The following is a 13299-nucleotide window of genomic DNA, read 5'->3' on the forward strand; positions in this document are numbered from 1 at the left end:
TCTGTTTAATCCTCACCAAGCTTTTCATTGCTGTGAAATTAAAAAGGTAAAATACAGGGTTGGGCCAAAGGTAGGTTTACCGTTGTGAGTACGTGAAACAGAGTTTATTCTTGTATTATTATTTATTAAATTATTGTATTATTTTCCATGCAAATAACTGTAAACCTACTTTTGCCCCGCACTGTATTCTGCATTAGGTAGAACCTTGGCCATGCTTCTCGGCACCATATCTGCATGACGTTTTCATCTGATACCGTTGGGCAGACCGTTGTGGAGAGTTCTAGTAGCTGGTTCGATGTGTTCATTTTGGAAATATTTATAGTGTCTGTTCTGTGTATGATACACTGGAAAGTGGGGGGAGGAACACAAAAATGTCTGCCCTCAAATAGAGACAAATATTTATATGTGGAAAGTTATATAATAACATAGGGAAGCCATGGCCAGTATGGCTCAGATGGTTGGGTGTTGTTTGCCAGTTCGATTCCTGGTCATATGCCTGGGTTATAGCTCGATCTCCAGTGGGGGCGTGCAGGAGGCAGCTGATTGATGCTTTGCTCTCACATCGATGTTTCGCCCTCCCTCTCCCTCCCGCCTCCCCCTCCCCCTCATTTCCTCTCTAAAAAAAAATCTTTAAAAATATAATGTACATAGTTTAAGAAGTCAAATAGTATTTGACTACAAATAAGACTTCTAAAAAAAGAGTACTTCTTTGCCCTAACTCTCTCCAGCTTCGTGGCTTTTTCTCCACAGGAGTGTCAACTATATTGGTTGTTTCTCTTGGTATTAACTACAAGAGGGGTGTGGGTGGAATGCCAACAGTTTCCACTACAGTAAGTCTAAGCCAGAGCTGCATGTGTAAAACAATAGTTATGTCCTCTTGGGGGTGGAAGGGAAATAAAACAAATGTAGAACGGGGGAGGCCAGGGGAAGGTCAGTGGGGGAACAAAGGAGACATATGTACTAATATTTGTAATACTTTAAACAAAAACAAAACAAAACACAAATGTAGAACTGGAATTGTAACATGAAGTCCTTGTATTGTTCCAAAGCATATTGATTAACCTCACATTGAAGTTGAGTATGTATATATGCATGCATGCATGATAAAATTTTAAGAGCAATTCCCAAATGAATTGCTATTGGTTGTGAAAAGATAAATTTCAAACACAATAAGCAATCCCATATAAATGAAGGCAGAAAAGGAAGAAGAAAGAAGCATAGAGAAAGCAGAGTAAATAGGAAGTATAAAATAAGATGGTAAAAATAAATATCAGTAATCACACTTCAAAAGGAGAACTGAACAGAATTCACCATGTGACTTTATAGCATCATTCTACGTAGACTCAATTAGTGGGATTAGAGGCATAGAAGAGGAAATGTTGATAATACATTACAGTTCAGTGGAAAATTCTCAAAGCCTTAAGATGTAATAAAGCCTCTTAATTTTCCTTCTAATCTTCCCTCTCTGACCCCCAGTCTAGGGCAGGCTGAGCACCTACTGTTTCTTATATCATGTATTCTTCCTTGAATTAATTATATATTTGATTGAACTATTTTCTTGAGTACTTCTAGTTGTACTAGGAGGTAAACTTTCCAAGTTCTTGTATGCTTAAAATACAGGGTAGGGCCCTGACCGGTTTGGCTCAGTGGATAGAGCGTTGGCCTGCAGACTCAAGGGTCCCAGGTTCGATTCCAGTCAAGGGCATGTACCTTGGATGCGGGCACATCCCCATTGGGGGGTGCACAGGAGGCAGCTGATCGATGTTTCTCTCTCATCGATGTTTCTAACTTTCTATCCCTCTCCCTTCCTCTCTGTAAAAAATCAATTATATATATATATATATATATATATATATATATATATATATATAAAATACAGGGTAGGGAGAAAGTAGGTTTACAGTTGTGAGTACACAAAACAGTTTATTCTTGTTTACTATTTATTGTATTTTCCATACAAACAACCGTAAACCTGCTTTTGCCTCACCTTGTATTGCTTCTTCAAGGTTGACAATATTATTTCCTTAGGATTTTGAAGACATTATATTCTATATTCTGTCTGATGTTGCATGATGCCGGTTTGATTTTTAAATCTTTTTGGATAACCTTCCTTTTTTTTTTCTTTGAAAGGGTGGTCAATTTTTTTCCTTTTATCTTGGAGTTTTGAAATTTTGTAAATTTGTCTCTGACCATGAGTTTTTGAAACCGGTATTAGAGTACTTTTTTAAAATGCATATCAGGTTTTTGGTTGTCACACAGGGGAGAGGATGCTGCTGCCATCCAGTGGGTGGGAGGCCAGGGACACTTCCAAACACCCTGCAATGCACAGGGTGTCCCCACAACACAGAATGGTCTCCTGAAAAATGTCAGTAGTGCCAAGGTTGGGAAACCCTGGTATCATCTGTTGTTAATAAACCTGGCAGAGTGTATTAAGCCAGAGACGAATCCCTTCTAGTTCCAATGTCCTCCAGGAGAGAAAAGGAGATTAATCCACAGTGAACACTTTCTTTAATATAATCCTACCAATAGAACCTCAGACCACAGCCTCATATGTAGCCCCCCATGGAGACCGGCATTGAAAGGACTCGCTCTCTAAACCTCAGATAATAGAATCACCAGAACCATCCTATATAATAAAGAGCTAATATGCAAATAGTTGTCACGCCCTCATGCCATCACACCATAATGGCTCAGACACTCAACACTGAGAGAGGAATGGGGACTAGCCAGGCACAAATGAGCTTTCAAGAGAGGAATGGGGACCAGCCAGGCTGCGGCCCGGGAAAGGGACAAGTCTCCCGCTCCGTGGTCCCAGGCGCCAGTGGCTGCGCCTGCGCCTGCAGCCTGGGAGAGGGACAAGCTGCATGCCCCGCGGTCCTGGGTGCCAGTGCCTGCGGCTGTGGCCTGGGCGAAGCCACCCGTCCATGGTCCCCTGCGGCTGCGGCTGGCCTGGGTGAAGCTGGCCCGGGTCCTGGGTGCCTGTGGCTGGCCAGAGGGAGGGAAGCCTGGGTCCTGGGTGCCTGCAACCGGCAGGAGGCGGGAATCCTGGGTCCCGGGTGCAGGGCCAGGCACAGGTGGTTAAGGGTGATCAGGGCGAGGCACAGGTGGTTAGGGGTGATCAGGCCAGCAGGGGAACAGTTAGGGGTGATCAGGCCAGTAAGGGAGCAGTTATGGGCAATCAGGCAAGCAGGCAGAGGGATTAGGGGCAATCAGGCAGGCAGGCAGGTGAGAGGTTAGGAGCCAGTGGCCCCAGATTGCAAGAGGCAGTTGGACATCCCCCGAGGGGGCCCGGATTGGAGAGGGTGCAGGCTGGGCTGAGGGGACTGGGCCTCTAGTAGAAAAAAATAAATAAAAATGCATGTTAGGAGCATGCCCATGCCATTCCCTTCTTTCTCCACAAGCACATATCCCCTAACCTCTAAGGGACCTCGTGAGACTTGCAACCAGGGGAGCAATGGACAGTGGCAGCTCATCCCAGGCTTCCCCCCTGAACCTGTCTCCAAGGCCCGCTTTTCTCTGACTTCCCAGTGAACCAGAGCAGCCCAGCCTGGGCTCTCCTGTTGATCCTTCTATGCCCTTCCTTGTTTCACTTAGGTGTGTTTTTGTTGCAGCCAATAACTTCTTACTTGCTTTTCTACACACACATATATCAATTGGTTGCCTCCCACATGTGCTCCCATCAGGGCTGGGGATTGAGCCTGCAACCAAGGCACATGTCTCAGACTGAGAATCAAACCTGAGACCCCACAGTCTGCAGGCTGATGCTCTAACCACTGAGAAAACTGGCCAGGGCTCTTTTTGCTATTCTGATTGGGTGTTTTTTGCTTCCTTACATTCCAAATTGCTGATTTAATTCTCAGCTTCATCTACTCTACTATTACTCTTTATTTCAGTTAGTGTATCCTTCATTTCTGACTGGTTCATTTTTATGCTGTTGAGGTCCTCACTAAGCTCCTTTAGCATCCTTATAACCTGCGCTTTGAACTCTGCATCTAGTAGGTTGCTTATCTCCATTTTGTTTAGTTCTTTTTCTGGAGTTTTGTTCTGTTATTTCATTTGGGACATGTTTCTTTGTCTCCTCAATTTGACCCCCTCCTGTGTTTGTTTCTATGTATTAGGCAGAGCTGGTACATCTCCCAGGCTTGGTAGTGTGGCCTAATGTAGTAGGTATCCCGTAGGGTCCAGTGGCACAGCCTCCCCAGTCACCCCAGCTGGGCACTTGAGGTGCACCACCTGTGTGGTCTGTACACCCTCCTCTTGTAGTTGAGTCTTGATTACTGTTGGCACATCAATGGGAGGGATTTACCCAGGCCAATCAGCTGCAAGGACTGGCTATGACCACTGACCATCAACCTCTGACCACCTTGAAGGATCATCTGTGCAGGGGCCCACTGCACAGAGCAGACCTCCATCAGTAGGTCTCTGGTACCTACTGAGTCTGCCCTTGAGTGCGTTGCTTGGGTGATGGTGCTTTGACGTGGTCTGAAGCTATCTACTGGGTGCACTGGCTCTGGGGCTTCCCAGGAAGTGCAGGCCAAGGTCAGCCACTGCCTGTGTTCTCTCTGGGGTCATAAACTACAGAGCGATCTGCAGATGGCTGCTTCTTGTGTTGGGTTTGGAGGTGCCCAGACGAGGCCAGGCTGTGAACCAAGGCCGGCTGCTGTTAGCGCCGGGACTTGGGCTACTTAACTAGAGGTATGGGACTTGCTGAGTCTAGATGCTGCTTGTTTGAGAAATTTTAGGAAAATCTGAAGCATGAGCCAAAACAGGTCATTCCTATGAATAAAACCACTGGAAACAGCTTGGATGGGCCCGAAAGTTGGGTGGGGCAATGTCTCGGAATCGCCAGTGTGGAGCACACAGCATGAACCGAGTTGATGGAGTCTCAGATATGGTGCCTGCCTGCTGGCTCTCTGGAGGAAAGGCTCATCAAAGGAACAATGACTTCTGAGAGCACTTTTGTCTGGGAGAAAGCTGCCCCCATGTTCTTGCCCTGATGCCAGACAATTTAGTTCCTCCCTGTACGTTCCTGGATCCTTTCAAGCTGCTGCCCCAGTGCTGGAGCTCAGAGGGAGTGAGTCCAAGTAAGTCCGTGTACCGGCCCTTTAAGAGGGACTGTCTGAATCTCCCGCAGCCTGTGGCACTCAGCCACAATCCCTGCTGGGTTTTATAACCCAAAGTTATGGGGACTTATCTTCACAGCACTGGAATCCTGGGCGGGGGAGCCTGGGGTGGGATAGGGATCCCTCACTCCTCAGCGGGGACCTCCGCAGCTGAGATAAACATCCTGGTTTTTATCTGCTACACGTGGGTGTGGGACCAGCCCATTCTGTATCTGTTCCTACCAGTCTGGATGTGGCTTCTTCTCTAATTGTAGGACTTCCATTCTGCTTGATTTCAGGAGGTTCTGGATGATGGTTGTTCTGTAGTTTAGTTGTAGTTTTGATGTGGTTGTGGATGAGAGTACCGTGTTTACCTACATCGCCACCGTGACTGGACGTTCCAACTCCTCTGCCCCACCTATTTTTGTAGACTTCTTAGGATATGCTATTGCCCATTTCCCCCTCAATATCATGGAAAGGGCTGCTCTAGACTGAATGTGTCCCCCTAAAATTTATATGTTGAAATGTAATGCCCAAGGTGATGATAGTACGAGATGGGACCTTTGGGAGGTGATTAGGTAATCCAGGCAGAGCCTACACGAAGGGGATTAGTGTCCTTACAAAAGAGACCCCGGAGAGCTCTGGAACCCCTTGCCCATGTGAAGATACACCGAGAAGATGGGCATCTGTGAATCAGGACATCGAATCTCCTGGTGTCTTGATCTTGGACCTCCCAGTCTCCAGAATTGTGATAAATGTATGCTTGTTGTTTATAAGCCACCGAGTCTGTGGTATTGTACGATAGCAGCCCAGACAGACAAAGACAGGGTCTTATTTATTTATTTTAATCTCTCATCAATTTATTATAATGAGACACTCTACTGCCTGGAGCTCAGTAATTGCTTTAAGCAGTAGAGCCTTCCTGGGCCCGATAAAATAGTCATCATGTTAAGAGTCTTTAGGGTTAGAATTGAAGAAATCTAGAGCCTTTGCTTAGCACTTTGACTTAGCAATTACATTTTTGTACACTTAGGTTAATGGAAAAGCACTTTGAATGCACTTTTGGATAATTAGCACAAAGAGTAAATGGCTTTGCAAGTTATAATGTGGCATGGTTCAAACTAGCAAATAAGAACAAAAATCAACATTTTCATATTCATACAAACCTTCTGCCACAAAGAACTTTCATTTAATTTAAAGTGATAAATCTGGGTAATTATGTGATATGATTATTCATAAAACTGTTAATCAAACTCACATATATTTTGTAGCATCTCATACATAACTCTGGTATTGGAATATTTTAGGAAAATATATTATTTGAATTTTAAAATTTCACTCCATGGTAACTATTTATCAGCAAAAATGGGAAAATGTACCCTGGCTAGTTCTGTTTAGTCAGTTATTGCAATGGAAGGTGTTAGATAGTATCTAAGAAATACAATTACGAATAATAAAATGTGTACCTGCTTATCATGTGTACTCCCTGATAAACATCCAATGTAATTAAAGAAATAGAAATTGGGGCTAGAATGGATATGAAAACTGCTTTTAAAGTAAACATTTATCATGGACAGATAGAAGAGACAAAAAATCCTTTCTCCATCTTCTTTCCTTTGTTAAAGCCATACATATGTACTTCCTGAGGGGTAGCTAATGCTCTTACTAGCCAGTATCTTATTCTGACATTTGCCATCCATGATAAGGTATAAGTAAAACCAAAATGAAGATGGAACGTTTACAGGTGATTGAAAAAGCTAGATGTGTTCTAAAGAGCAGAACATGATTCCTAATATGTTTGGAGGAATCCACAGATTGACTTTTAGGCACTAAGGCTTTGCGGAGGCTCAGCCTCATTAAATGAAGTTAATTCTCACGTGGACTGGGGGGAGGCACCTTTCTAAAGCATATTCCCTTTTCAGTCGCTTAGAAGCTTTCAGTTGCCTCACTTGGATTATCCATATTCTCTTTCGGCTCAGCAATTTCCAGCTCACTTTAGAAAATCATTTCATCCTTGGGCAGAAGTGCATTTCCAGATATATTGGGCACTTTTGATGCCCGTTGGCTCAGAGGCCTTCTTTGAAGATCAGTCAGTGAAAACATTTTTCTGTGGATGACAACAATGGAGAGAATTAGAGGTAACTCTTGGAGCTGGTGAAATCAGCAGTTCTTCTCAATTAGGTTGGTTCTCTTGCAGATTTAGCAGATGGGTTGGCAATCAAGATTAAAGGAGAATATTGAAGGTCTGAAAAAAAAAGAAAATTAGCTTCATTCTCTGTTGATGGACATTTAGGTAGTCTGCAGTTTTTTAATGTTACAAATAATGTTGCAATGACACTTGTGGGTGTTTCCCTGAACCTATATATGAGATTTTCTATAGAATATATTCCCATACATCTAATTGCTGGGTCAAAGATTACATACATTTTCAACTTTACTAGACATTATCACATTGCTCTATACAGTGCCTGAACCAATTTATAATCCCATCAGCAGGACATGAGAATTTCTGTTACTCTATATCCTCATTAAACCTCAGTATCATCTGGATTTTTATTTTATTTTTTTCCAAATTTTTAATATATGCACATGGGGAATTCACATAAACATGAAAATCCCCTCATCTGGATTGTTAATTTTTGCTGGTCCAGTACAGGTAATATTGCATTTCATTACTGTTTCATTTTGTATTTCTCTGATGAAGTCATATTGGAGATCTTTATATGTATTTGTTGGCCTTTAATCTTCCTCTGCTTTGAGTTATCAATTTATATTCTGTTGGCTTGTTCCCCCCGCCCCCAATTGCATAGTAGGCTCTTAAAATTATTCTTTGTAATTTTATGTCTTGTAAATTTTTATGTCTCCTAGTTAATTTTCTTTTCATTTTACCTTTTGGTGCATTTTATAGTTCAGAAGTATATCATTTTAGTATAGTTGAATTTATTGATCTTATGTATGTTAAATCCTTCCCTGTATCATGGTCATGAATATATTTTTCTAAATTTGTTTAAAATGTGTAAAGCTTTATTTTTCACAACTGAAATTTATTTTCGTTCATTGTGTGTATAGTTCTCTATTGCTGAATGACAAATTACTACAAACATTGTGGCTTATAACAGCACAATTTATCAGCTCACAATTCCGTAGGTCAGAAGTCTGGCACAACATGGCTGAGTTCTCTCTCGAGGCTCCTGCAAAGTTGAAATCTAGTTGTTGACTGTATGCTCATTTGGAACTTGGAGCCCTCTTCCAAGCTAACGTGATTGTGGCAGAATTTAGTTCCTTGTAGCTGTAGGACTGACGTCTCCATTTCCTTGCCACATGGCCTTCCCATCTTCAAAGAAATCAATGAAGAATGTCCGTTGTGTGGGATGTCTTTCACTCTTCAAAGTTCTCTGATAGTGAATTGCTTCAGGAAGCGTTCTATCCTTTTTAAAAAAAATTATTTATTGTTTAAAGTATTACATTAGTTTCCTTCCTCCCCCTTCCCCCCATTGGAGTCCTATCCTTTTAAGGGTTTCCTGATTAGGTCAGGCCCACCCAGAATAATCTCTCTATTTTAAGGTCAACTGATTTGGGATCTTAATCACATCTGCAGAACTTTACAACACCACATACATTAGTGCTTGATTTGAATTACTGGGGAGAAGGTATGTATTTACCATGGGCTTATAATCTAGGGAACCATCTTAGAATTTTGCCTACCACATGGTGTAAAGTAAGGATCCATATTTTTTCCACATGGATCACCATTTTTTTTTCACTTGGGAAAATTTAAAACATATAACAAATTAGAGAAAATAGTTTCAGGAATCTGTATGTTCCCAGCACCTGGCTTTTGTAATTTCACATGGTCAATTTATTTCATTTATGTCCCAACTTTCTTTTCCCCACCCTCTATCTTTAAAGATGAGGAAGTGTTCTTCCATGTTCTCAGGACAATTCCATGTCTTCAGGAATGCATTACCATGCCAGCACTGATACTGTGGTAATATATGCACACAGTATTACTAACCCAAGAAGCCCACCTGAGCTTTAGTGTCCAGAATTTTTTTTGTTTCATTAAGTAGGAATGGTTGAATTATCATTCATGTGGTTGAACTCAATCTCCATCCCCTCTCTGCTCCCAGAATAAGGCTGATACCACATGGCTCATAGCCTGAACCCTCTATTCATGTGGTTGGTCTTTCTGGCTTGGTTAGCCTTTAACCTGAGTCATTATGCTAATATAAACTACTAGAGGCCCAGTGCATAAAATTTGTGCATGGGTGTGGTCCCTAGGCCTGGCCGGCAATCAAAGCGAAAGCATCTGGTGTAGAAGGGCAGGTCCCAGCTGACCTCTCAGCCCTGGGCAGCACCTGGGGCCCCCGGGCCCCTGCGTGCCCCCCTCCACCTGAGTCACGGTGCCCGAGTCCCCACGCGAGATGCGATGAGCACGGCTGGACGCTGTGGGCCGGGGTGCAGCACGGAAGCTGGGCAGGCAGCACACTCTCTCCCAGGTTGCCTCACAGACTGGCTCCTGTGTGAACCCATGGGGAGCCTGACCGGACCCTGCGGTCCTGGTGGCTATGGCCCGGCTTACCCGGAAGACGCCTTGCAGGTGTGGGGTGGGCTCCTCGAAGGCGCCTGGCACCTGAGTGCAGGTGTGTGTGTGTGTGTGTGTGTGTGTGTTTCCCCAGAGCGCGCCCTGGCATCCTGGGGGAGGGTAGCAGGGGGAGTGAGAGCAAGCTCGGGGGACACCCTGCATTCTCACTGCACCTCCATCCCTGTCACCCCTGCCCCCAGGTAGCTGGCAAGAAATCACAGCACATTGCCAATGCCCAATGCCGCCATGTTCCATGCCTTCCCCTGGTGGTCAGCGCATGTCATAGCGAGTGGCCGAACTTCTAGTCTCCCGGTTGAATGACCACATGAGGGGACAATTTGCATATTGGGCTTTTATTATATAGGATAGGATGTGGTCTGAAGAGCCCACAATCAATAACAAAGACACTCCTACCACTTGGGAAATTTCAAAGGTTTAGAGATTACCTCCCAGGAACTGGGACAAAGGCCAACCAAATTCTTTCTTCTTTCCTTCCCTCCCTCCCTCCCTCCCTCCCTTCTTTCCTTCCTTCCTTCCTTCCTTCCTTCCTTCCTTCCTTCCTTCCTTCCTTCTCACAATACCATTATCACACCTAAAAAATAAAACAATTCCTTATTTTTAGCAAATATATAATAAAACAGTTGATTTCTACAAGTCAGTATCCTAACAAGCTTCACACATTGCACTTGATTGATACATATCTTTAATTTCTTTTAACCTTTAGGTTCCTCTTCCTTCTTTTGTTTCTTACTATTTGTGGAAGAAAATGAGTCATTTGCTGTATAGAGTCTACCACATTATAGAGTTGGCATAAATTATATAATCATGAAATTCGCCCAGATATTGTTTATACTTGACATATTTGAATTCATTTAGCTAAAACAGACAGTTGAAGCAGGTACAAGCAAACACTCTAAAGACCTTTGTGAAATAGTCACTAGTTTAGTGAATAACGTGGTGACTTGGGAAGTCTGGAATATGTGTTCTAGTCTATCCTTGGTCCATCCTCCAAGCTTAATTGCATGACACCTTTAAGTTAATGTGTATTTAGTGCTTGGAAAGCTCCAGGACTTCAAGGCCTGTCTCTATATGACAGACACTTCATAGAAGCCTGTAACTATAGCCTTGCCTAAGGGGATTTCTAAGAATAAACTGAATTGGCCTGTTTATCTGTGATTTGGAATCCTTCATGACCTCTACCCATAAAGAGATGAAGATTTGATCAAGAGTTTTTTTGGGGGTACATTTGTATAAACTATGGAAAAACAAAAGTGGAATTCTGGTTGGATTGCGCATTGGGTGTACTGGGCCCAGATGATCTTTAAGCCAGGATGGTACATATTTACAGAATTCAACCATGAAAAGCTCAACTAAATAAAACTGGCTCTGTCTCAAAAACAGACTTTCTTTTAAAAAAGGTCTTTGAAAAGTGCTCAGAGGGCTAAAATAGATGTGACTTACTTAGTCCTGCTTCAACATAAAAGCATTGAAATTGTCTTTTGATAATATGGCGTGCCATGAACAGTCCTACTCTATCAACGCATTTAATGGTAATGGTGAAAACTGAGCCCAAAATAAGTGCCTTTAAAAAGCCTATCACAATTGTCTCAAAATTGATGGATGGACATGTCTTTTCTCTAACAGAGCTTCATTGCCATGTTCAGAGGAGAAATTGGCCACTGCAATGAACACACATTTAGTGCTAAATATATTTTCAGAAAGATAAGGCTCAGTCTCTCAATTGTGGCTTTAGTTCAGGTTTTACTCCATGACCATCCCATGGATATTCTCTTTTTTTGTTTTCTTAAAGTATTACAAAGGGTAGTACATATGTCTCCTTTTTTTCCCTCCCCTTGACAATCCCCTGGCCTCCCCTACCCCCCAATGTCTTGTGTCCATTGGTTATGCTTATATGCATGCATACAAGTCCTTCGGTTGATCTCTTACCCGGCCCCCCCTCCAGCCCCCCAACCCTCCCCGGCCTTCCCACTGCAGTCTGACAGTCTGTTCGAGGCGGCTCTGCCTCTGTATCTGTTTTTGTTCATCAGTTTATAATGGTCTTTATTATCCATGAATGAGTGAGATCATGTGGTATTTTTCCTTCATTGTCTGGCTTATTTCACTTAGCATAATGCTCTCCAGTTCCCCATGGATATTCCTGTGGCTAGAAGGAGCCCTTGGCCTATGGGACTCCATGAGGTACTCTTACCAAATGCCAAGGTGTTTGGCAGATTTTTTTTTATTGATTACAGAGGGAAAGGAGAGAGAGAGAGAGAGAGAGAAGAGAGAGATATCAATGAGAATCATTGATCGGCTGCCTCCTGCATGCCCCACTGTGGGGATGGGTGGGATCAAGCCCACAACCCAGGCATGTGCCCTGACAGGGAATGGAACTGTGACCTCCAGATTCATAGGTCAACACTTAACTACTGAGCCATGCAGGCTGGGTTTTTAAAATATATATATTTTTATTAATTTCAGAGAGGAAGGGAGAGGGAGAGAGATGAAACATCAGTGATGAGAGAGAATCATGGATCGGCTGCCTCCTGCACGCCCACACTGGGGACTGAGCCCACAACCCAGGCATGTGCCCTGACCGGGAATCAAACCCTGACCTCCTGGTTCATAGGTTGACACTCAACCACTGAGCCATGCCGGCTGGGCTGGCAGATTTAAAATGTAGGTATACAAACTTACCTGCCACAGGGCTGGAACTCAGAAACACATACGTTCCCATATTCCAGACCCAGAACGCTCTCAATCCCAAGATCTGTCTCCTCATGAACTGTACAGTGGGGACTGTTCGCCACGGCGGGCTTTGAGGAAGAGGTCAGGACCTTTGTTCTTCCCTGGCTCCCATCACTAAATCTCCATTTGACCACCACGGCCAGCTGCTGGGGAGCAGAAGGTTGGTTCGCTGTGGGCTTAGGACTGTCCCGTGGAGGGAGGCTGCACAGCTGGGAGTAAGTCGTCAGGAGGAGGTGAAGCTTGAAGCGAGCCCATGTTGGGAGCTAGGGCCAGCAAGGGCAGCCTTGTAAGAGAGGCCCAGAGACTTGGCGGAATGTCGTGTTGCCTTATGGCTCAGGGAAGTGGAGGCCGAGGCTGGGCTCCTTTGAGGCCTGTGTTGGGGGCTGGAGTGCCTCCTGAAGAGGCTGCCGTGGGGGAATGGATGCTGAGAGTCAGAGGAGGGAGATTTGGGGCCTGGGAGCTTGTTGTCAAATACAGCTAGATGGGGTGTGGGAGTGAAGTTTGGTGGCGTTCAATGCCTGCCCACAAGACTGACTTGGGTCCGGGCTCTGAAGTGCTGCAATTTAGACTGTTGTTCTGGAAAGCTCTGCTGAGAGGAGCCCGGCGGGAGAGCTCTTTGTAGCCAGAGCTCTTTGGGATTTTTTCCCTCAGACTGCTTCAGTGCCACTCTCCATTTGGCCAGAAAATTGAGGCGGTGATTACAGAGTGCTACAGAGTTGGGCTTTGGAAAATTCCCCTTTTACTACCTGTGTCTTTCGGGGATGTAAAGCACAGCATAGGGGAATGGTCAGTAATATTGCAATAACTGTGTATTATGCCAGGTAGGTACTGGAAATATTGGGGGAACACTATGTAAAGTATAGG

The sequence above is a fragment of the Myotis nattereri genome (genome assembly GCF_964212035.1).
Source record: "Myotis nattereri genome assembly, chromosome: X".
NCBI classification, from domain to species: Eukaryota; Metazoa; Chordata; class Mammalia; order Chiroptera; family Vespertilionidae; genus Myotis; species Myotis nattereri.